The sequence below is a fragment of the Bos grunniens genome, chromosome 23 (assembly GCF_055505025.1).
Source record: "Bos grunniens cultivar Pamir isolate PY7600 chromosome 23, Bosgru_T2T1.0, whole genome shotgun sequence".
Taxonomy (NCBI): Eukaryota; Metazoa; Chordata; class Mammalia; order Artiodactyla; family Bovidae; genus Bos; species Bos grunniens.
The window spans coordinates 38,190,932-38,216,129 of NC_141187.1; the positions used below are offsets into that span (position 1 = coordinate 38,190,932).

Consider the following 25,198-nt stretch of genomic DNA (forward strand, 5'->3'; position numbering starts at 1 on the left):
AATTCTGTGAAAAATGCCATTGGTAATTTGATAGGGATTGCGTTGGATCTGTAGATTGCTTTGGGTAGTATAGTCATTTTCACAATGTTGATTTTTCCAATTCAAGAACATGGTATATTTCTTTGTGTCCTTAGGTAGGTTTATTCCTAGGTATTTTATTCTTTTTGTTGCAATGGTAAATGGGATTGTTTCCTTAATTTTTCTTTCTGATCTTTTGTTGCTAGTGTATAGGAATGGAAGAGATTTCTGTGCATAAATTTTCTATCCTGCAACTTTACCAAATTCATTGATTAGCACCAGTAGTTTTCTGGTGGCATCTTTAGGATTTTCTGTGTATAGTTCCATGTCATCTGTAAAGACTATTTTACTTTTTTTTCCAATTTGGATTCCTTTTATTTCTTTTTCTCCCCTTATTGCTGTGACTATGACTATTATTACGTTGAATAACACTGATGAGAGTGGACATCCTTGTCTTGTTCCTGATCTTAGAGGAAATGCTTTGTTTTACATCATTGAGAACGATGTTTGCTTTGAGTTTGTTGTATATGGCCTGTATTATGTTAAGGTAGGTTCCCTCTATACCCACTTTCTGGAGAGTTTTTTATGATAAATAGATGTCAAATTTTGTCAAAAGCTTCTTCTATATCTACTGAGATGATCATGTAGTTTTTATTCTTCAATTTGTTCCATTCAATTGCTTAGTCATGTCTGACTCTTTGTGACCCCATGGACTGCAGCATGCCAGCTCTCCCTGTCCATTACCAACTCCCAGAGCTTGCTCAACCTCACGCCCATTGAGTCAGTGATGCCATCCAACCATCTCATCCTCTGTCATCCCCTTCTCCTCCTGCCTTCAATCTTTCTCAGCATCAGGGTCTTTTCCAATGAGTCAGTTCTTCACATCAGATGGCCAAAGTATTGGAGTTTAAGCTTTGGATCTCCTTGCTCTCTCTCTCTCAAGAATCTTCTCCAACACCACAGTTCAAAAGCATCAATTCTTAGGCGCTCAACTTTCTTTATAGTCCAACTCTCACAATCATACATGACTACTGGAAAAACCATAGCTTTGACTAGATGGACCTTTGTCAGCAAAGTAATGTCTCTGCTTTTTAATATGCTGTCTAGGTTGGTCATAACTTTTCTTCCAAGGAGCAAGCGTCTTTTAATATCATGGCTGCAAGTCACCATCTGCAATGATATTGGAGCCCCCCAAAATAAAGTCAGCCACTGTTTCCACTGTTTTCCCAGCTGTTTGCCATGAAGTGATGGGTCCAGATGCCATGATCTTAGTTTTCTGAATGTTGAGTTTTAAGCCAGCTTTTTCACTCTCCTCTTTCACTTTCATCAAGAGGCTCTTTAGTTCTTCTTTGCTTTCTGCCATGAGGGTGGTGTCATCTGCATATCTGAAGTTATTGATATTTCTCCCGGCAATCTTGATTCCACTTTATACTTCATCTGGCGGGCATTTCACATGATGTACTCTTCATAGACGTTAAATAAGCAGGGTGACAATGTAGCTTGTCACCTTGATGTATTCCTTTCCCAATCTGGACCCAGTCTGTTGTTCCATGTCTAGTTCTAAGTGTTGCTTCTTGACCCCTGCATACAGATTTCTCAGGAGGCAGGTAAAGTGGTCTGGTATTCCCATCTCTTTAAAGTTTTCTACAGTTTGTTGTGATCCAAAGTCTAAGACTTTGGCATAGTCAATAAAGCAGAAGTAGATGTTTTCCTGGAACTATCTTGCTTTTTTGATGATCCAAGCAGATGTTGGCAATGTGGTCTCTGATTCCTCAATTTGTTAATATGGTATATCACATTGATTTTCCCATATATTGACAATTGTTGCATAGCTAGGATAAATACCACTTGATCACGGTATATGATCTTTTTAATGTTTTGTTGGATTCTGTTTGATCCTATTTTGTTGAGGATTTTTACATCTATCTTCATCAGTGATGCTGGTCTGTAATTTTCTTTTTTTATAGTAGCTTTGGTTTTGGTGTCAGGGTGATGGTGGCCTTGTAGAATGAACTTGAGTATGCACCTCTGTCTGCAATTTTGGGAAGAGTTTGAGAAAGATAGGTGTTAACTTGTCTCTAAATTTTTGATAGACTGCCTATGAAGCCACCTGGTCCTAGACTTCTGTTCATTGGAAAATTTTAAATCCTGGTTTAAATTTCTTTACTTGTGATTGATCTATTCATATTTTCTATTTCTTCCTAATCTAGTCTTGGGAGGGGATATGTGTACCTTTCTAAGAATCTGTACATTTCTTTCAGGTTACCTATTGGCATATAGTTGATTATAGTAGTGTCTTATAATCCTTTCTGTTTCTGCAGTGTTAGTTGTAATTTTTCCTGTCCTATTTCTAACTTTATTGATTTGTGTTGTCTCCCTGCCTTTTCTTCTTGATGAGCTTTTTTTTTTTTTCTTGATAAACCTTCTAAAGGTTTATCATTTTGTTTATCTTCTCAAAGAACCAGCTTTAGTTTCATTGATTTTTTTTGGTATTATTTTCCTCATTTCTATTTCATTTATTTCTGTTCTGATTTTTATGATTTCTTTCCTTCTACTAACTTTGGGTTTTGTTTGTTCTTCTTTCTCTAGTTGCTTTAGGTGTAAGATTAGGGTGTTTATTTGAGATGTTTCTAATTTCTTCAGGTGAGATTGTATTGCTATCAACTTCCCTCTTACAGCTTCTTTTCTTGTATCCCATAGGCTTTGGACCATTGTGTTTTAGTTGTCATCTATTTCTGTAGATTCTTCTCTGATCTCTTGGTTATTAAATAGCATATTGTTTAGCCTCCGTGTGTGTTTACAGTTGTTTTCCTGTTACTGATTTCTAATCTCATAGCATTGTAGTCAGAAAAGAGGCTTGATATGATTTAATTTTTTAATTTACCAGGATTCATTTGTGACCCAAGATGTGATCTATCCTGGAGAATGTTCTGTGTGCACTTGAGAAGAAAGTATATTCTGCTACTTTTGGATGGAATGTCCTATAAATATCAATTAAGTCAATTTGGTCCAGGGTGTTATTTAAAGCTTGTGTTTCCTTATTAATCTTCTGTATGGATGATTCATCCATTGATGGAAGTTGAGTGTTAAAGTCCCCCACTATTATTGTGTTACTGTCAGTTTCCTCCTTGATGACCATTAGCATTTGCCTTGTGTATTGAGGTGCTCTTTCATTGCGTGCATATTTAAAATTATTTTATCTTCTTCTTGGATTCACCCTTCCTTGTCTCTTGTAACAGTCTTTATTTTAAAGTTTATTTTGTCTGATGTGAGTATTACTACTCCACCTTTCTTTTGATTTCCATTGTATGGAATATCTTTACCTATTCCCTCATTTTCAGTCTGTATGTGCCCCTAGGTCTGAAATGGGTCTCTTGTAGACAGCATATATATGGGTCTTATATCCATTCAACCAGTTTGTGTCTTTTATATGGAGTATTTAATTCATTTATATTTAAGGTAATTATTGATATGTATATTCCTGTTACCATTTTCTTAATGGTTTTGGGTTTGTTTTTGTAGGTCTTTTCTTTCCTCTTGTGTTTCCTACCTAGAGACGTTCCTTTAGCATTTGTTGTTAAGCTAGTTTGGTGGTGCTGATTTCTCTTAGCTTTTTTGCTTATCTGTAAAGTTTTTGATTTCTCCTTTGAATCTGAATGATATCCTTGTTTCATAGAGTAGTCTTGGTTGTAACTTTTCCCCTTTTATCACTTTAAATATATCTTGCCACTCTCTTCTGGCCCTCAATCTTCTGTGATACAATTATTTTCCAGTTTTTGGGTCACCCACCTGGCGGGTGGGCTTCCCTGATAGCTCAGTTGGTAAAGTATCTGCCCGCAATGCGGGAGACCCTGGTTCAATTCCTGGGTCAGGAAGATCTGCTGGAGGAGGGATAGGCTACCCACTCCAGTGTTCTGGCCTGGAGAATTCCATGGACTGCATAGTCCATGGGGTCGCAAGGAGTTGGACACGACTGAGTGACTTGCACTTCACTTCACCTAGCAAGTATGGGATTTAATTTTATTGCAACTGGCCCCTCCTTCCATCTCACTGTGGCTCCTGCTTTGTCTTTAGGTATTGGTTATCTTTTTTGGTAGGTTGCAGTGTTTTTTTTGTTGATGGTTGTTTAGCAGTTAGTTGTGATTTTGGTGTTTTTTTAAGAAGAGGTGAGCGCACATCTTTTTATTCCATCACTTGTCCCCATCTCCAATATTGGATTTTTCCCAGGATCTTTTATTTAAATGAAAAACTAATGGAAAAAGCCAGAACTTTCATAGCAGTCCTCCAGGTGTTATGATACAAATTACGGTTTACCCCAGCAGCAGAAGAGAATACTGTGGAATGAGAGCTTGCTTTATCTATAACCAGGCATCCACTTTTCACTGCTTCTGCACAATCCTCCCCACAGCCCCTTGCAGATTCCACTGACTCCTTTTTGTCAGTCAGACCTCCATGCCGGCCACTTTAGGGTCACTGGAAGTGCACCCCACCAACTCAAAAGTCTCCAATTTTAATTTTGTCTTTTTCCAAGGTATTGTTGTTTTTCAGTCATTAATCGTGTCTGACTCTTTGTGACCCCATGGACTGCAGCACACCAGGCTTCCCTGTCCTTCACTATCTCCTGGAGTTTGCTCAGACTCATGTCCATTGAGTCGGTGATGCCATCCAACCATCTCATCCTCTGTTGCCTTCTTCTCTTTCTGCCCTCAATGTTTCCCAGCATCAGGGTCTTTTCCAATGAGTTGGCTCTTCCCATCAGGCAGCCAAAGTATTGGAGCTTCAGCTTCAGTCCTTCCAATGAATATTCAGGGTTGATTTACTTTAGGAGTCACTGGTTTGATCTCCTGATTGTCCAAGGGACTCTCAAGAGTCTTGACCAGCATCACAATTCAAAAGCATATCAAGATATATGTTCAGAATAGTAATAGAATTCTTTTTAATATTAAATTAATATGTATGAAACAAAAATCTAAGGTTTTCAACTGAAATATAACAGGGAGGGATTATTTTCCGTTTTTGAACTCAGACTTCAAGTAAACCTATGTAACTTAGTTATGATTGCATAAGCAGATCTTAGATGACAGTCCTTCATGTCACTGGCTAAACAAAACTTTCATTTGTGTAAAAGCACATTCTTATTTCTGTGTTTGCCATCTTTGTCAGTGGGCATAGGATGTTTATGTTTGTCTATTTGTTTTCCAAATGTGTCTAATAGTTTACTACCTACTGGGCATCAAACTAAGGCACTGAAATCCATCAGTTAACAAGATTGTCATGGTCCCTGCCCTCATAAAGCCTCACTCTGTCCTGTGTACAGCTCACTGCTGGACTGTAAGGCTAGAAGCTGGGGAGCTTATCCATATTCAGGGGTTCTAGGAAAACAAATCTGGGTTCAATCCCTGGATTGGGAAGATCCCCTGGAGAAGGAAATGGCAATCTACTCCAGTACTCTTGCCTGGTAAATCCCGTGGACAGAGGAGCCTGGTAGGCTACAGCCCATGGGGTCACAAAGAGTCAGACACGATTGAGCAACTTCACTTTCAGGAAAACAAATTACTACATGAAACTGTGAAAACTTTACTGGAGATAACTGACATTAGAGGACTACTTACACATGCATTGGTTGGATTACAGTCACCTTTTCTAGAAAAAAAAGAGTGGACAAAATTTTTAGAGCTTTTAAGTTCTGGGTTTCTTGTTTAATCTGAGTATTTCATAAAAATATTGTTATCAAACATAATGCTGACTCCATTGGCCAATTATTTGGTTTGCTTTTTCTAGAATTTGGGACAGCTTGCTTCATTCTGTCTACATTCTCTTCTCTGGTTTCTTTGACAACTGACCTCATCAGGCACTTGATTCAGAATTCAAGTGAGATTGAGGCTGCTGCTGCTAAGTCGCTTTAGTCGTGTCTGACTCTGTGCGACCCCATAGACGGCAGCCCACCAGGCTCCTCCATCCATGGGATTTTCCAGGCAAGAGTACTGGAGTGGGGTGCCATTGCCTTCTCCGGAGATTGAGGCTAGAGACCATTAAAAAGAGGGAAGCTAATTACTTGGTCCATATGGACTTTGGATTTATGTAAATATGGATAAAATAGTTCAATCAGGAGGGACTGATTTAGATAAGCATCCTGGGAGGCAGCAGGGGTAAAGGAAAGGACCTGGCGTCACATTGACTGCCTTTCCCCACTTAGGCGAAGGCTGCTGCAGGTCTGTGTGACTCTTCAGGTACACTGTCCGCCTTCAGTGGTTTAGCAAGACACCTGCTTATGGAAGTAGGCTTCCATGACACTGAGGCCAGAGGAGAGGGTCCTGTAACTGAGGACTGGTGGTTAAGATGCTTTGACTCAGATAGGAAATACCATGTCTGCCCACTTTCCATTGGTAAAACCTATGCCATGCCTAAACTCAAGAGGCTAGAGAAATGCAGCCTTCTGTGTTCCCAAAAACAGGACCAGAAATATTGGTGATGCCCATCAGTGTACCATGGTGAATGATCTCTAAGCAAGAGGGAGCCCTGGGGTGCGTGCTAAGAGTTACTTGAAAAGTTAGAATTCTAAACCTTTACAAACTATAAAACCTTTTGTGGCCACTTCTGAAAACAATACTCTGTCTTAGAATAACACGGCTTATTAGCGTGCTTTCAGTTCCCTACTTTTCATCTTTCCTGTGCTTCTGTGACTCAGAGAAGTGGCAGTGAATAGTACCAAGCACATAGGGAGTACTTACAACTCATTTGTTGATTAGGTCAAACCATCATAAAGAAACCACATTTGTAAGGGCAATGAATCGATATGTTTCCTGTTCAAAGTCACAAGGCAGTGAGGGGAGCCAGAAAGAGACGTTCATGCTGTCATTGGCCACAAGGGTAGGTTTTATTACTTCCTCGAGAAAAGCTGGCCCCAGAAGAGTTATTCATGTTTGTTGGCAGTTTCCAAAGGTGATTACCTCTTTTAGTCTTGGACTGTAGTCATGCCCTGAATGTTAGGAGCAGTAATGGTACAAAAACAATGTCAGACACAATTAAAAGGTCCTGACTGCAGGCCACTCCCCAGTGTCTGCTGGAAGGAAGTATAAAACTACCACTCATCTTTCAGCTCAAATGTCACTTCCTCTGTAACACCACTGCCAGTCCACAATCAGAATTGGTAGTTTCTATAGCTTTTAATATTTCTAGTGCTCCATAGTCAAATTTATATTAATAGCACTTCCATATCTTTTACTGGATTTTGAAGACACGGAGGTCAAAATCACACTTACTGCCCCCAGCACCTGAGAGACTTCTTAGACAAAAGAAAGACAAAATAACTTTGCTGAATTGAAGGCCTGCATTCACTTCAAAAACCCAAACTGCAGTACTTGCCTCACCCCTTGCTGTGTTTTAAAATTGCTAAACCAGAATCTATAGGCAATGAAGGAAGATGGCGAGAGTTCTGTGTTTTGTTACCGTGATCCAAAACACGCACCATGCCAAAGAAAGAATTTGATTCCATTGTAGAGCCAAGGTCTCAGGTCCAATTTAATTTGATCCCCAAATGACCAAGCTGATTAATTGTCAGCTCCAGCTTTTCTTCACAGTAAACCTTAATCCCTCCTAATTTGCCATGAAATGAGTGGGAGTGGACTGTTGCAGGCATGAAACGCGTAGGTCTTGTTCAAAGCTCCCCAGGCCTTATTGAGGCAAGGTGGGGATGAGACTCGCTGCTCTGGAGAGGAGCAGGTGTCGTGAGGATTAGGTTGCGGGGGGAAAGGGGGGCCGCAGTGGGCAGGCAGCTGGTGAAATCCCAGGTGTGTGCGAGCTGGCAGGGATACAAAGAGAGGAGAGCTGCAAACAGCTCAAAGTCCCTGGGCTGTGCAGCTGCTTGTTTGGCACTTGCATGGGACCCACCTGTAGTGTTGATGGGCACAGCCCACTCCCAGGAGCAGGGAGACATGAAAGGTCTCGAGTGAGCAGCAGCGGCCCCGCCCCTCCCAGGCAGAGGCTGGAGGAAGCGCCACCGTGCCTGAGGACCCCTGGGTGAAGCATCTCCTTCACATTTCATAACCTCCCCAGGCTGAAGGCACAGCAGCTCTAGGTTTTCCTTTTGCAAACGATGGCCCTTGGAGGACTAAGATAAAGATATTTACATTCTTTCTGATCGGGGTCCTTGTTCCCAAGCACACCTAGGAAATACATGAAGAACTACCTGAGCTGGAGGGTTAAGTCAATAGGCAGAGATAAACTCAGGGGAAGAAAAAAAAAAAGCAGCCTCAAGGCCGAGAGGCAAAAATAAATGATCATCTCTTCTCCTGGGCTGTGGGGAGCTCATGTAAACAAACTCATCATAACAAGTCTTCCTTAATCTGTTCCTGTCCCACTACTAATCACTTCTGTGGTTTTTGCTGCACAGGAGGCCCTGCTCGGTGTTGGGGCTAGTGTTTCGGGTTTACTTACTGCGAAGGATAGAACGTCTCCTGATCTCTGAGGACAAGAGGGGACCGCTGGCCACAAATCGAAATGCCTGTTGTTCGTGCCAGGTGAAATAGCCGTCTCCCTGCAGTGTACCAGCCTGTCAAGAGTGGTGACCTCTTCTCTCCATGTTAAGCCGGCCTCCAGAACAATTATGACAGACACAGGCTAAGGACTTCTTGACCCCTTACTGTTCTACTTTGGCTTCTCCCGTCTCTGCTTTTAAGTGCAAGTAGCAGAGACCACGGAGAAGGTAATGGCACCCCACTCCAGCACTCTTGCCTGGAAAATCCCATGGACAGAGGAGCCTGGTAGGCTGCAGTCCATGGGGTCTCGAAGAGTCGGATACGACTGAGCGACTTCACTTTCACTTTTCACTTTCATGCATTGGAGAAGGAAATGGCAACCCACTCCAGTGTTCTTGCCTGGAGAATCCCAGGGATTGGGGGAGCCTGGTGGGCTGCCGTCCATTGGGTCGCACAGAGTCAGACACGACTGAAGCGACTTAGCAGCAGCAGAGACCACTGAGTTCCGTGCATACAGCATCCACGCCTCCACCCCCGACATCCCTCTTACTAACCTCTTCAGGATAAGGGGACAACGGCGGTGTGCACAGTTAACACATACTCACTCGACAGCCAGACTCTGTAGCATCCGGCATGGCTCTGTGATGTTTACTGTCAATGGAGACATAAGCAGAGACTGTCTGGGAAAGATGCGAGACCCACTCATTGTGGATTTGCCCATTTTTGCTACCTAGCGTGCAGATATGGCATCGAGAGCAGTGGTCCCCAACCTTCTGGCAGCAGGGACCAGCTTTGTGGAAGACAGTTTTTCCACAGCCTGCATTTGGGGGGCGTGGGGGGGCTAGTGCAGGTGGATAGTTTCGGTTCCCCCTGCCGATCACCTCCTGCTGTGTGGCCCGGTTCCTGACAGTTCATGGCCTGGGGTTTAGGGACCCCTGATCTAGAGTACATCTTGCTCCCACGAAGATGAGAACCGTATGCTGAATATGTCAGAGCAGGGGGAGAGAAGCAGCTGGCATCCTCAGCATTGCTAAGTCAGAGTACCAGCCCCAACTGTTTCAACCCTGGGCTTCCAGTTAGAATAACCCCTGTGGTCCCCATACTCCAGTGGGCATCTTCATTACCTGGAGGGCTCATTAAAACACAGGTTTCTGGGCCCCTCCCTCAGAGTATCTGATTCAAAAGTTCTGGCGTAGGACTTGGAACAAGTTCCCAGGTGATGCTCATTCTACTGGTCAGCGATCAGGCTGTGAGAACCACTTGGAACTCCCATCTGTTGAAGCCACTGTTTTTACATTAATATATTCATAGCTGAACACAGTCTCAACTGATACACTGCCCTTAACCCCTCAATAGCTATAGGGCTTTCCTGGTGGCTTAGACAGTAAAGAATCTGCCTGCAATGCAGGAGAACCCCGGTTTGATCCCTGAGTCAGGAAGATCCCCTGGAGAAGGGAATGGCTTACCCACTCCAGTATTCTTGGCTAGAGAATTCCATGGACAGAGGAGCCTGGCAGGCTACAGCACAGGGGATCACAAAGAGTCGGACAGGACTGAGCAACTAACACACACACACACACATTCATAGCTGAATACAGCCCCCACTGATAGACTGCCCTTTAAGCCCTCAATAACTATGTGGCTCACCTAATCTTTTACCTCCAAAAAAGGGCTGAAAACTAAGTTAATCACAAGGCATAAATAACCAATGAGATTTACAATCTATTAGGATTCTAATCAGAGAGAGAGCATTAAGTCAAAGAAAGGAATCTCTGCTATTAACTTTGAGGCATCACTGGAGCTGATTGGAAGAGAGATTTTGGAGCAGGAAAGCTACCTGGAATCTCTGAAATTACACCAGACACTTACCTTTTCTGCTTACAAGTGGATTTCTCTAGCACCCTTTCTTTCTAGAGACCATTCACCAATGGCAGTAGAGTACATTAGCTATGGGACTTGGGACATTTTTTCAATTAAAATTTTTTTTAATTCTTTTTCATATTCTTCTCCATTATGGTTTATTACAGGATATTGAATATAGTTCCCTGTGCTACACAGTAGGACCCTGTTGTTTATCCATCCTGTATATACTAGTTTGCATTTGCTAATCCCAAACTCCCAGTATATCCCTCCCCGACCCTGGCAACTACAAATCTGTTCTCTATATCTGTAAGTCTGTTTCTCTTTTGTAGATAGTTACTTTGTGTCATATTTTAGATTCCACATATAAGCAATACATATATTTGTCTTTCTCTTTCTGATTTATTTCACTTAGTATAATAATCTCTAGTTGTATCCATGTTGCTGCAAATGGGCAAGTTTCATCCTTTTTATGGCTGAGTAGTATTCCATTGTGTGTGTGCATACGTACCACATCTTCTTTATCCATTCATCTAATGATGGACATTCTATTCTAAATAGCATCACTGTGAACATTTGGGAGCTTGTATCATTTTGAATTATAGTTTTGTCCAGGTATATGCCCAGGAGTGGGATTGCTGGCTCATAAGGTAGCTCTGTTTTTGGTTTTTTGAGGAACCTCCATGCTGTCCTCCAATTTACACCAATTTACATTCTTACCTATAGTATATGAGGATTCCCTTTTCTCCACACCCTCTCTGGCATTTGCTATTTGTAGACTTACTGACATTGGCCATTCTGGTTGGTGTGAGGTGACACTTCATTGTAGTTTTTATACTCTGCTAATCAGTGATGATGAGCATCTTTTCATGTCCCTGTTGGCCACCTGTATGTCTTCTTTGGAGAAATGTCTGTTTAGGTCTAATGCCCATTTTTTGATTGTTTTTTTATTGAGCTGTTTGGATATTTTTGAAATTAAGCCCTTGTTGGTTGCATCATTTGCAAGTATTTTCTCCCAGTCTGTAGGCTGTCTTTTCATTTTGCTTATGGTTTCCTTTGTTGTGCAAAAGCTCGTAAGTTTGATTAGGTCCCATTTGTTTATTTTTGCTCTTATTTCTGTTGCCACGGGAGACCTAAGAAAACACTGGTATGATTTATGTCAGAGAATGTTTTGCCTATGTTCTCTTCTAGGAGTTTTATGGTATCAAGTCTTATATATTTAAGTGCTTAAGCCATTTTGAGTTTATTTTTGTGTAGGGTGTGAGGGTATGTTCTAATTTCACTGATTTACATGCGGCTGTCCAACTTTCCCAGCACCACTTGCTTAAGAGGCTGTCTTTTCCCCACTGTATATTCTAGCCTCCTTTGTTGAAGATTAATTGACTGTAGATGTGTGAGTTTATTCCTGGTACTAGTTAGTCACATGTCTGTTTTTGTGGACTTGGGACTAATTTTTTTTTAACTTCTCTGAACCTCAGTTTTCTTTTTCATGATTTTATTTAGTTTTGGCTGCACTGGGTCTTCGTTGTCGCACAGGCTGTTCTCTAGTTGCAGGGAGTGGGGGCTCCTCTCCAGTTGTGGTGCACGGGCTTCTCATTGTGGCGGCTCCTCTCGCTGCAGAGCACGAGCTGTGGGCGTGCGGGCTGCAGTATTTTGGGGCTCCCAGGCTCTAGAGCACAGGCTCAATAGTTGTGGCGCATGGGCTCAGCTGCTCTGTGACGTGTAGCATCCTCCTGGATCAGGGATCGAACCCAGGTCTCTAGCATTGGCAGGTAGATTCTTTACCACTGAGCCACCAGGAAATCCCTGAACCTGTTTGTTGTAAGGCCGTAAGTGATGTCGGAGAATTGGAGACAACCTGAGTGTCCATCAGTGAGAGGGTGGGCAAGTAAGATATATGGGTGAAAATCACAGGAGATGATGCAGGAGCAACAGAACAGCTGTGCCCATAGAAAGACCTTGAAAACACAGTGCTTGGTGAAAAAAGACACATAATGCAACCATTTTATGAACTAAAGAATTCAAAATAGGTGCGTACCAGTTGGGCTTCCCTGGTGGCTCAGCGGGAGACCTGGGTTGGGAAGATCCCCTGGAGAAGGGAACGGTGTTGCCCACTCCAGTATCCTGGCCTGGGGAATCCCATGGACTGTATAGCATACCAAATACCACCTGTCCTGTATAATATGAATATATATTAAATATATTAGGGGCTTCCCACCTGCCAGTGCAGGAGACATAAGAGACATGGGTTCAATCCCTGGGTCAGGAAGATTCCCTGGAGGAGGAAATGGCAACTCACTGCAGTATTCTTGCTTGGGAAATCCTATGGACAGAGGAGCCTGGCAGGCTACAGCCCATGGGGTTGCAAAGAGCTGGACATGACTGAGCATCTGAGCATGTAAATAGATTGGTTGTCTGGGAGGGGAAGGCAATGGTGGTATTATATGAATATAAAAAGTTTAAAAAAATAAGAGTGTCTATCAGATTGACAAAAAGTGTCTGACAATACCAATTTTAATGAACACTGTGGAGGGAAAGGAACTCCCATACCTTGATGATAGTGTAAATTGGTACAAGTCATTGGTACAGCCTACTAGTTAATCCCTGTATCCATTTCCCCTTCTGTTACCCACCAGGGTTCTTGGCCTCCTTAATCAATAGAAATTGATCAGAGGCCAGACAGGAAATTCAGGCAAGGTTTTCTTGGGGCTCCTGCTGCAGAAGCAGGGAGTGAGAATGAACAACAGGTTCCCTCGCTTGCTCACTCACCGAGGCAGGGCACCCTGGTTCCTAATATGGGGTGAGGGTAGGGGCGTGTCCAGGAGTCAGGCCTGAGGGGTGGCTTTGGTGGTTTGCCCACCCCTTTGGAGGCCTCGTGTGCAGGGGGCGTGTGCAGGACCCTGCTTCTTGTTCCCGACCCTTCGTTCTTGCTCGCGGCTCTTCAGAAATGGCACTTGTGCTCTGTGGGTTTTTTGTAGAATGTGCCCCAACTGCACAGGCACACACTTCCTGTTGGTTTTCAAAGGGACATCCAAGCATTGCAGCAAAGGGTCCCGGGTCCCAGCCGGCCTCACTTTTATAAAGTCAAACCCTGATTCTTTAACTTGGCACATGGCCCACTCAAGATCATTCTCCATTTCCCAGACTCCTTTTGAAACTAAGTGTGGACATATGAATAAGTGCTGGCCAATGGCATATGACTGGAGGCATCATCTGAAATTTCTGGGAAGTGTTATTAAATGAAATGAAGTGGGGGGGGGATGTCTCAATAAATGACTGGGGACAAAAGAGGATGGCAGAGACAGATGGAAATCATCTGTAATGTCTGTAATGTTGACGGTCGCCTTAGCTGACACAGCCTCAAACTGGGCAGCAAGTAATCCAAAATGCTCACTCTGTCCTTAGAGGGGGAGGGAAATAGGCCTGTAATACACAAAATGATCATACAGTATGTAACTTAGCATTGGTACTGCTCCATACTAAGAGGGTGAAACTGTTAAATGGGGCAGCCGTAAACAAATTTAGAGTGAAGTGATCTGATGCAATTGAAGTTCTTTACAATTACGATTTTTTAAATTATAGTACAATTCCTTTACAATGTTGTGTTAGTTTCTGCTGTACAACAACATGAATCAGCTAGATGTGTGTGTGTGTGTTTATACATACACACACACACATACATACATATATTTCTCCCTCTGGGATCTTCTTCCACCCACCCACCATCCCGTCTCTCTAGGTCATCACAGAGCACTGAGCTGAGCCCCCTGTGCTAGATAGCAGGTTCCCACTTCAGTTCAGTCGCTCAGTCGTGTCCAACTCTTTGCGACCCCATGAATTGCAGCACGCCAGGCCTCCTTGTCCATCACCAACTCCCAGAGTTTACCCAAACTCATGTCCATTGAGTCGGTGATGCCATCCAGCCATCTCATCCTCTGTCGTCCCCTTCTCCTCCTGTCCTCAATCTTTCCCAGCATCAGGGTCTTTTCCAATGAGTCAGCTCTTCACACGAGCTGGCCAAAGTATTGGAGTTTCAGCTTCAGCATCAGTCCTTCTGATGAACACCCAGGGCTGATCTCCTTTAGGATGGACTGGTTGGATCTCCTTGCAGTCCAAGGGACTTTCAAGAGTCTTCTCCAACACCACAGTTCAAAAGCATCAATTCTTCGGCGCTCAGCCTTCTTCACAGTCCAACTCTCACATCCATACATGACCACTGGAAAAACCATAGCCTTGACTAGCCAGACCTTTGTTGGCAAAGTAATGTCTCTGCTTTTTAATATGCTGTCTAGGTTGGGCATAACTTTCCTTCCAAGGAGTAAGCATCTTTTAATTTCCTGGCTGCAGTCACCATCAGCAGTGATTTTGGAGCCCCAAAAAATAAAGTCTGACACTCTTTCCACTGTTTCCCCATCTATTTCCCATGAAGTGATGGGACTGGATGCCATGATCTTCGTTTGCTGAATGTTGAGCTCTAAGGTTCCCACTAGCTATCTGTTTCACACATGGTGGTGAATATCCGTCAATGCTACTCTCCCAATTCATCCCACCTTCCCCTTCCCCAGTGTGTCCACATATCTGTGTCTCTATTGCTGCATTGCAAATAGGTTCATCTGTACCATTTTTCTAGATTCCGTATATATACATTAATATATTTGTTTTTCTCTTTCTGACTTCACTCTCTGTGACAGACATTAGGTTAGGGTTAGCAATCTGAAGCACAGTGGTAAAAGAAGTTCTTTATAATTTCTGTCTAAACCTCTTTCTCAGCCTGGAGATTGCTTATCACAAACAGCTCCCCCCACCTGGAGTGTTTGCTGTGGGCTGTTCAACATGTGCATAAATAAGTATCTTAGAGTTTGTTTCTGATGGTTAGGTGACCCCTTGTAGAAAAAGATTCTGAATTCAATTTGTTACTATTTTTCTGTCCTAAAAAAGAAGATATTATATGGTTCTTAGTCAGCTGCTTGTTTCAATAACAGTTTGTCTCCTGCTGAAAACCAGGGCCCCACATCTGTTCCTAATAAAAATCTATAATCAGCAATGCCCATTGCCTTTCAAAACCTATTTTCTTCATCTCCAAACTATGTACAGACCTGGCCAAAGCTTATTTCTGTTGTCACCAAGACATAATGGTATTGCACTTATTCCAGGATAAATAAATCAACAGTGATTCCAAGTGGAATCAGTGTCAGCCACTTAGGCGATTGAAAATTTGAGCCTTAATTACAAATTGACATCTTCACGTATTAAAATGCTGGCGTAGGCAGGTTGTTGTTGTTTTATTTTTATTTTTTCAAGTTTATGACATCCAGACCTTTGTGATACTTTGTTTCAGATCACAAGGCTAAAAGACATTTGATAATAAAAACAGTTCACATTTTCTGGAAAAACAGGCTCTCAAAACAGCAACCTTAAAATACCCTTTCCACGAGAAACGTTTATTTATAAAAATTGTGGACTTTGAACAGAGCCTGAAAGACAGCACACCAGGCCACTATCTAGCAAAGAACTGGCCTGAGGCCTGCAGGTTCCTGGACCAGAGATTTAGAGGCGGTCCACTGCCCGACTTGGGCAGACTCTTGTTGCTGTGTGAGAACTAGCTGGGGGGCGTTTAAAAGCAGTCTTTGGAGAAAGACAGTATACTTCCGGGTCAAAGTTTAGTGCCGCCTTTCCCGGCACTGACAAGCCCTCCACATTTTTCTTCCTCCTCTGAGAACAGTTGATCCTCACTGTTTTTTCAGCTTTGAGTCATTTTTAAAGAGAAGTATAAGTTGGGAGCTTCTGCAAACTTGTTTGTCCTAAAGCAAAGTAGGGCACGTGTGCAAAGTAACAGGAGACTGAGCAAGCCCCGGACACGTCGACACCGGCAGAGAGACATGTGGTCTGGGAGAGGCCTCATGGCCTCAGGAGCAGCCACGTGGAGCTCACTGCTGGGGATTTATTTATAACTCGAGGACCACTGTCCTTCACTGTTCAGAGGTGGGCACCAACCTTTGGTCGCTTCAGACAGTAACATCTATTAGTCCCACTGCTGACATGTAATAGGCATCTTTTAGCTACAGCCAGATCACCCACTCCAGCACTCTTGCCTAGAGAATCCCATGGATGGAAGAGACTGGTGGGCTACAGTCCATGGGGCCGCGAAGAGTCGAACATGACTGAGCGACTTCACTTTCACTTTTCACTTTAATGCATTAAAGAAGGAAATGGCAGCCCACTCCAGTGTTCTTGACTAGAGAATCTCAGGGACAGAGGAGCCTGTTGGGCTGCCGTCTATGGGGTCGCACAGAGTCGGACATGACTGACGTGACTTAGCAGCAGTAGCAGATCATTAAAAGATGCTGAAAACAGCATATTCCCTTTTGAAGGATTTACATATTAGTTTGTTAAAATCCACATTTTTTCAAACCCAAGGCCTGTGTGTGTCACAAGTTGATCAAGACTTTGTGTAGGGAGTGGGTGGGGGCTACATGCATGGAAGGGACATGAAAAGGGCATAATTTTGGATTTTGAAGTAAAGGAAGACATCACGGGAGGATGACTTCAGAATGATATATTTTTTTATCTACTAGGTAGCTCTTAGCTGTGATATGAAGGATACTAATTTTTGAATTTAGGGCAAGTGGCTGTCAGTCCATTAGGGCTGTGCTGGTTTGTGCTTCGTTCAGTGAGCATGTGTGTAAAGAAAGGAAGAAAGATAGATGATAGATGGGTTAGTGCACAGAAAGCTGCAGCAGGCTTTCCCAGAACCCCCTAGAAGAACTGGGATGGTGTTCCCAGCAGGGGGTGCAGGAGCTAAGACTTGCCTCCTGATCCACATGCGTGAACCTGAGTCAGAAACAGAGGGTGGATCAGCCCTAGGGGACCCTTGAAATAGAAGAGGGTGAGCTACACGCGGGGGTCCTGTTGGCTCAGAGGCTGGAAACTTCTGGCCCATGGGTGACAGCTGCAGGGGCCCAGCCCCTGAAATCTGTTTGCACAGACCCATCTGTGTTGGGTGCAGCAGTCGAGGGGTGTTACTTTGTGTGAGCACCTGGAAGGAGAAGGAAGGTGAACAAGCCCTCTGCCCCACTCCCCACCAGCCTGGCGGGTTGCCCATAAATCTTGCAGACCCAGCCCCCAGAGGTGCTGTGGCCAGTGAAGTTTTGAGCAGAAGCAGTGTGTGTGTGTGCGCGCTAAGTCACTTCAGTCATGTCCGACTCTGCAACCCTGCCCAAGGGATTCTCCCGGCAACAATACTGGAGTGGGTTGCCATTTCCTTCTCCAGGAAGTTTTCCCGCCCCAGGGATTGAACCCAGGTCTCTCATGTCTCCTGCACCGGCAGGCGAGTCATTACAGAGTCCTCTCCATCACACCGCTAGAGCCCACAGCGAAGCTCCAGGGCTGTGGAGAGGGGACTCCCAAGTGGTTCAGATGGTTGGCATCATGAGGACCTTCCTCAGGAGGGCACTGGCAGCAGGGTGGTGGGCAGGTGCCTTGGCCAAGTTTGCATGGAAGAACGTGTCAGAAACAGAGAGGAAGAGGTGTCGAGGGCCTGCAGTTACAGGGGTGGGAGTTGAGAGCACCTCGGATTGATGTTCAGTGTCAGGATAATCTCCCTTGGCTCTACACAAGGGTGAGGCTTGAGATACTCAGTTTATGCATACAAAGAACCCCTTCAGTATTGTACCCTCCACCAGGTCAGTGGCCAATGAAAAGGGGATCCACTAGATTTCAGGCTGTCAGGGGCACAGCCAGAGTCTGGGGGGCACCTCTGATGAGCCATGCGGCCCCTGGGAAAGATGAGCTGGGTGTCCTCCCCTGAGCACAGTCAGGACTGGCAGCCAGTGGCCCTAGACCTGCCCTCAGTCTGTTCCTCATTGACGTTTATCCAACATGATCACTGAGCACGTAATCTGTACCAGGCACTGTTCTAGGGGCCCGAGATACAGGAATGAACAAAAAGGATGGACGATCCGACATCATGGGGTATGTGTTCTAAAAAGCGGACGGATAATAAGATACGTTTTTCAACTACCACAGTAAATCAGACAGTCCTGAGTGCTAAGGTGGAAAAGTAAAGCAGAGGAGGAGGATGGCAGAGTGTACGAAATCATATGAAACCATGGAAGGTATGGGGAAGCGGGGAGAGAAATTGCAGCGTAGGTCAGAGCCACTCTCTCCCTTGGCAAGTTTTGTGAGGAGAGGTGGATTAGGAAAAAGTCATGGGGTGGAAAACTTTGAAGTTTGGGATACTTGAATCTTTAAATTTTTTAATTGGAGGATAATTGCTTTACGATGTTGTGTTGGTCTCTGCTCTATAATAATGTGAATCAGCTATAAACAAGCATATATCCCCTCCCTCTTGAGTCTCCCTCCTGCCCCCATCCCAGCCCTCTAGGTCATCACAGCACAGAGCTGAGCTCCCTGTGCCATACAGGCAGCTCCCCACGAGCCGCTTTACACACGGTAGGGCACGTACGTTCATAGGGCACGCACGTCAGTGCTACCCTCCGTTTGCCCCATGTTTTCCTTTCCCAGCTCTGCCCACAAGTCTGTTCTCTGTGTCTGCCTCTCTGTTCCTGCCCTGCAAATAGGTTCTAGATTCCATATGTGTGTGCTAATATACAGTATTTGTTTTTCTCTTACTCCACTCTGTGCAGCAGCCTCTAGGTTCATCCCCATCACTACAGCTGACTCATTCCTTTTCATGGCCGAGTAATATTCCCTTGTATATATGTACCACATCTTTATCCATTCACCTGTCGATGAACATCTAGGATGTTTCTGTGTCCTGGCTGTTGTAGATAGCACTGCTCTGAACACTAGGGTACATGTGTCTTTTGGAATTATGATTTTCTCAGGGCATATGCCCAGTAGTGGGAGCATATGACCCCATATGACCCACACACTGGGTCATGTGGTAGTTTTATTCCTCGTTTTTTAAGGCATCTCCTTGTTGTTCTCTATAGTGGCTGTATCAATTTATATTTCTACCAACAGTGCAAGAGGGTACCCTTTTCTTTACATACTCTCCAGCATTTATTGTTTGTAGATTTTCTGCTGGTGGCCATTCTGATGGTGCCTCGAATCCTTAGAGCATCAGAGCACTGATCTTACCTTCTCCCTCAGTAGAAAATCATCTAAAATGAAAGTTCCCCAGGGTAGATCAGCTTCCAAATTGTGCTGTAGACCGAGGCCTGGGCACAGAGACGAATGAGCCTGTGCCACCAAGCCCGGGAGAAGCAGTGGGGATTGGGGGTCACCAAGCAACCCTGGGGCCCTTCTCTCCAACCCTCAGACGTGAGCTGCACAGAGGGTCCCACAGGCGGTCCATGACTCCTGCTGAGAGTGGACCCAATGGCTGAAGGCCAAGAGCTGCCCTCCGAGGAGACTAGGATGGGAATGAACAAGATGGCATCTGAGCCCAGACTCTGAAGTTGCACTGAGCCTGTTTCCTTTAAAGGTGTGGTGATAACTCTGGACTTACTCTTTTGCCCCCACTTTAAAAAATCATGGTAAACTCCACATAACATAAAATTTACCATCTTAAGTAATTTTAAGTTCAGCCGTATTAACATTCATAATGTCATGCAACCATCAGCACCGTCCAGAGCTCTCTTCATCTTGCGACACTGAAACCGTGCCATTAAACCATGACTCTCCGTTCTCGCCACTGCCCCCGCCCTCACTCCCTGGCCATCACCATTCTACTTTCTGTCTGGACCTATTCTCAATCACCCTGTAAAGGTTAGGGGAAACCTCTTAGAAGTCAGTGGGTGCATTTGGAGAAGGGGCCCAAATCAGGGTTCTCAGGTGGAGTTCTGCAGGGTCCAGGCCTTGGCCGAGGGCTGTCGGCTCAGCTCCACCACCGCAGGGAGAGGCCGTGGGTCCTCCCACCCCGCGTGTCCTCCAGGGGCACTGGCCAAGGCCCAGCAAACTACAAGGGGCCCCCTGCAAAGACCGCTGGACTTGCGCCACAAAATAAGAGCTTATTACCATATGGGTTGTTTCCATTTTTTATTTATTTTTTATTGCTTTCGACTAGAAAAGCAAACAACTTGGGGAATTTGTGTGGCTGATAAAAAGGCAAAAAGACTAGACTGTTAGAATTTAACACATACCCACTTACCAAGCTGGATGACACTTGTCTTTACTGAAGGACTGGAGGGTGCGACGGGACCGTCTGTCTGCAGGCTGAGGTTTGCACATTGAATTTCCCGGGTGCTCAGCTTCAGTGGGGTGACTGTGGAAAACTCAGGACTCATCTCCCACGTGAACTTCTCATGTGAAAGGGGGACTTGGCCATTGAGACTTCACTAATAAGTGACAAAAGATGATGTGGGTAATAATTTGACATTTTTAGTGTGAAAGTCTCTCTTGAAATAGGATGCGTAAATTAATCCTCTTAGGAGACCTGCAAAGAGGAAAAACAGAATGGAGAGCATGAACCCTATTAACTCACGTGTCTCAAGCCTCCAATGAAACATTCCTGAGGGAATGGGAACGAGCTGGATGCTCTGATCTGTAGGAACTCTAGGAAGCCCACAGCATGTGTGTTGTAAAGTTGCAGAGTCCTTAGCTGATTTTATGACTGAGATTTATGTCTCCAACAAAATAAGATACATAGAAGAATCACTCTGCTAGCCTTTTCTGGAGAGGGAATGATAAGTTCTCAAAAGATACTGTTTACTCTGCCGAGTTATTTATTTTTTCTGTAAATTGTCTACATCGCCCCAGGTCAGAACTCCAAATCTGCTGTTCCCATCAAATCAGTTTCCCCAGAGAATGAAGAGTGTGGTAAATACTATGCTTAAAATTCATTGTTATCTGTTAAGAACCCAACTCAACAAGAATCACTGGAAGATTAAGAGGGTCTGTGTGGTGAAGGTGGAGCGAATGTAGAAAAAAAAGAGATCCACACGCTGATTATTTTCTAATAAAACTGTTCATTCTATCAGTAAGTAGAATTAAGTATAAACAGACAGATTTGTTTAAACCCGATTTTACTACTATTCTGTAGGTTGCCTTAACCCCATTCTGACAGAAGCTGTTAAACAAACGGTGATATTTTCACAGACAGGAAACAATTGAGCCGAAGTTAACCAGACCAACAGGATTGTTCTGTATTTAAACTTACACAGATTGAAAAAATTATATGTCTGTAGAACAGATTCACAGATTTCACAAGCTTGAATACCATCCAACAAAATGACTATTTGTCAAGAAGTATAACTGAGTTTTTAAAAATTCAAATAGAAAATAGCAGTAATAGCAGCAACTTATTCAGTGCCTACATGACAGACTTTATATTAAATACAGAGTTTATACCTCTAAGCCTTCCAACAACCCTGCAAAATAGTACTAATATTCCAATGTCACAGAGGAGAAAAATGAAACTTCTAGAAAATACCTAAGATGAAATACAGTTTTATCCATGGTTAACTGATGCATAGAACCAAGATTTTACCTAAAGCTAACTCCTGTAATACTTCCCATCACTGTGTTCTATCCATTACTATAAGTAGGTAGCTGTCAACTAGATATTCAAAAACCCTAATTTTCATAAAGAAAATTCCAAATCCACAGTAAAGGGACATAAATTGATTGCAAATGTATCTGTGTGCATGATTCCCTAATCAGGTGGCACACTGGTAAAGAATCCACCTGCCAATGCAGGAGACGCAAGAGATGCGGATTCCATCCCTGGGTTGGGAAGATCCCCTGGAGAAGGAAATGGCAACCCACTCCAGTATTCTTCCCTGGAGAATCCCATGGATAGAGGAGCCTGGTGGGCTACAGTCCATGGGGTTGCAAAGAGTCAGACGACTGAAGCGACTGAGCCCTTCCCTAATCAACTTCCTTGATTGAATTCAAATTTAATGGACTTCTTTAAAAGGAAAACAGAAAAACTGGTTTTTATTTCCTTCTTTATTAGGTACCTGTGAGGGCCTAGGCACTATGTCAGACACAGGGATATGGAGGTACAGAGATTGCAGTCCCTGGCATTAATGCTTTAATGACAGCCTTTGTGAGCACTGCGGCAAGTCATCACACATGATGACTTAAGAGGCCTGATAATGTAAAGGACAAAAGGGCTCTTCAGTCTTATTAGGTGTTTCAATTTACCTCTTCTAAACTCACATGACAATTAAGCAACAACGCTGAAAAGCATTTTATCCTGCATTTTAAAAACTGAAATATAGAGGAGCCTAGCGGGCTGTAGTCTTTGGGGTCACCAAGAGTTGGACAGGACATAGCAAGTAAACAACAACAAACAGTTGATTTACAATGTGGTAGTTTCTGCTGCACAGCAAGGTGAGTCAGTTACACACACACACACATCCACTCTTCTTTTAAGATTCTGTGCCCATGGAGGTCACTACAGAGTGAAAAAAGTTCCCTGTGCTTCCGGTTCTTAGTTATCTGTTCTGTATAGAGTAGTGTATGTGTGTCAATCCCAGTCTCCCACTTGAGCCCCACCTGTTCCCCTGGTTACCACAGTTTGTTTTCTATATCTGCGTCTGACTTCTATATTGTAAATAGGTTCATTTGTACCATTTCTTTAGATTCCACATGTAAGTGGTATCCTGTTTGTCTTTGACTGACTGACTTCACTCAGTAGGACAATCTCTAGGCCCATCCATGTTACTGCAAATGGCATCGTGTTGTTCTTTTTTATGACCAAGATGTCACTGTATATATGTACCGCGTCTTCTTTATCCACTCCTCTGCTGATGGACATGAGGTTGCTTCCACGTCCTATCTACAGTAAACAAACACTGGGCACACGAATCTTTTTGAATTATGGTTTCCTCTGGCTATATGCTCAGGAGTGGGATCGTTGGATCATGTGGTATAACGCTCTAGATTTTTAAGGCACCTCCATACTGCTCTCCATCGTGGCTGTACCAATTTACACTTCTACTAACAATGTAGGGGAGTTCCTTTTCTCTACACCGTCTCCAGCATTTATTACTTGAAAAATTTTTGATGATGGCTATTTTAACTGTTGTGAGGTGACACCTCGTTGTAATTTTGATTTACATTTCTCTAATAATTAGTGATGTTGAGCATCTTTTCATGTGCCTCTTGGCTCTCTGCATGTCTTCTTTGGAGAAATGTCTATTTAGATCATCTGCCCATTTTTTGATTGGGTTGTTTGTTTTTGATATTGAGCTGCATGAGATGTTTGTATATTTTGGAGATTAATCCCTTGTCGATTGCTTTGTTTGCAAATACCTTCTCCCATTCTGTGGGTTTTCTTTTCATTTTGTTTATGGTTTCCTTTGCTGTGCAAAAGCTTTGCAGTTTAATTAGGTCCCATTTGTTTATTTTTGCTTTTATTCTCATGACTCAAGGAGATGTTGCGTTTTTCTTTTTATATGGCTAGGAGTTATAAATGAAAAGTGAAAAGAACCTCGGACTGGAAGCCCATTCTATTCTCTACACACCTTGTGATCAGGCTTCTCTGCATATAAAAATGGGAATAGTAATATGAGTTTTGCAAAGCTTTTGCTCAGACTCAGCACGATATCCAAGAACTGTTACGGTCTCCTTTCCAGTCCAGTCTACAGTCCTTTCTATAGCTCTGAGTACACTGGCATCCGGTCTCTGTGAACTATTGCCTTTCTCCAACAGCTCAAAGACTTTCTGCGCTTGCATGGCTCTGTTCGGTTCCTCATCCAGGACTGCCTGGCACTCCCTTGCATATGGAAATCTCTCACTTGGAAACCTTCTTCCCAATACCCCCAATCTGAACTAAGAGCTCCCACCTCCCTTTTCCCTGAATGACAGATTATCGTCTGGATCGTGTCTTAATCCTGTCTGTTTCCTTCCCTGTGCTCTGGATGCTGCTCTCCAAAGAGCGGCGTTCGATACACGCTGCATGAGTGAGTGAATCTCTTCTCTGTTAGCACAGGGAAGGGGCTGGAAAAGAAGTCCTCTTCCTTAGACTTCATTCAGTAATTCAATTCAGTTGCTCAGTCATGTCCGACTCTTTGCGATCCCATGAACCGCAGCACACCAGGCCTCCTCATCCATCACCAACTCCCAGAGTTTACTCAAACTTATGTCCAATGAGTCGGTGATGCCATCCAACCATCTCATCCTCTGTTGTCCCCTTCTCCTCCCACCTTCAATCTTTCCCAGCATCAGGGTCTTTTCCAATGAGTCAGCTCTTCGCATCAGGTGGCCAAAGGGTTGGAGTTTCAGCTTCAACTTAGTTCTGTTGTAAAAGACATACCATTTTAAAACAGTGTATTTTCCAGTGAGGGTATGATTTTCCTCCACCTAAAAGCTCAGAGTCTAGTAAAGAAGTGCTTTTGAAGGATGATAGTGATCTCCAAATGTTTCTACTTGTATACTTCTATTATGAGAATATCTTTTTGTGTAATATATACAAATTTTAGTTAACCCCAAAAGAATTGATGCTTTTGAACTGTGGTGTTGGAGAAGACTCTTGAGAGTCCCTTGGACTGCAAGGAGATCCAACCAGTCCATTCTGAAGGAGATCAGCCCTGGGATTTCTTTGGAAGGAATGATGCTAAAGCTGAAACTCCAGTACTTTGGCCACCTCATGCGAAGAGCTGACTCATTGGAAAAGACTCTGATGCTGGGAGGGATTGGGGGAAGGAGGAGAAGGGGACGACAGAGGATGAGATGGCTGGATGGCATCACTGACTCGACGTGAGTCTGGGTGAACTCCGGGATTTGGTGATGGACAGGGAGGCCTGGCGTGCTGCGATTCATGGGGTCGCAAAGAGTCGGACACGACTGAGCAACTGAACTGAATATACATAATAATTTATAAAGTGTGCATATATCCTACTGTACTAATATATATCATATAAGATATATAT

The 25,198-nt window shown here is 43.7% G+C and overlaps 1 long non-coding RNA gene across 1 annotated transcript in view; it reads left to right on the top strand.

Annotated features, from left to right (window-relative positions):
• Positions 1-24,043, top strand: part of LOC147347656 (uncharacterized) — a 71,047-nt gene extending 47,004 nt beyond the window's left edge. The window contains exon 2 of the long non-coding RNA XR_015152421.1: positions 8,411-24,043. This is a non-coding gene — a long non-coding RNA (uncharacterized LOC147347656). The remainder of the gene's footprint in view (positions 1-8,410) is intronic.
• Positions 24,044-25,198: the final 1,155 nt, after the last annotated feature.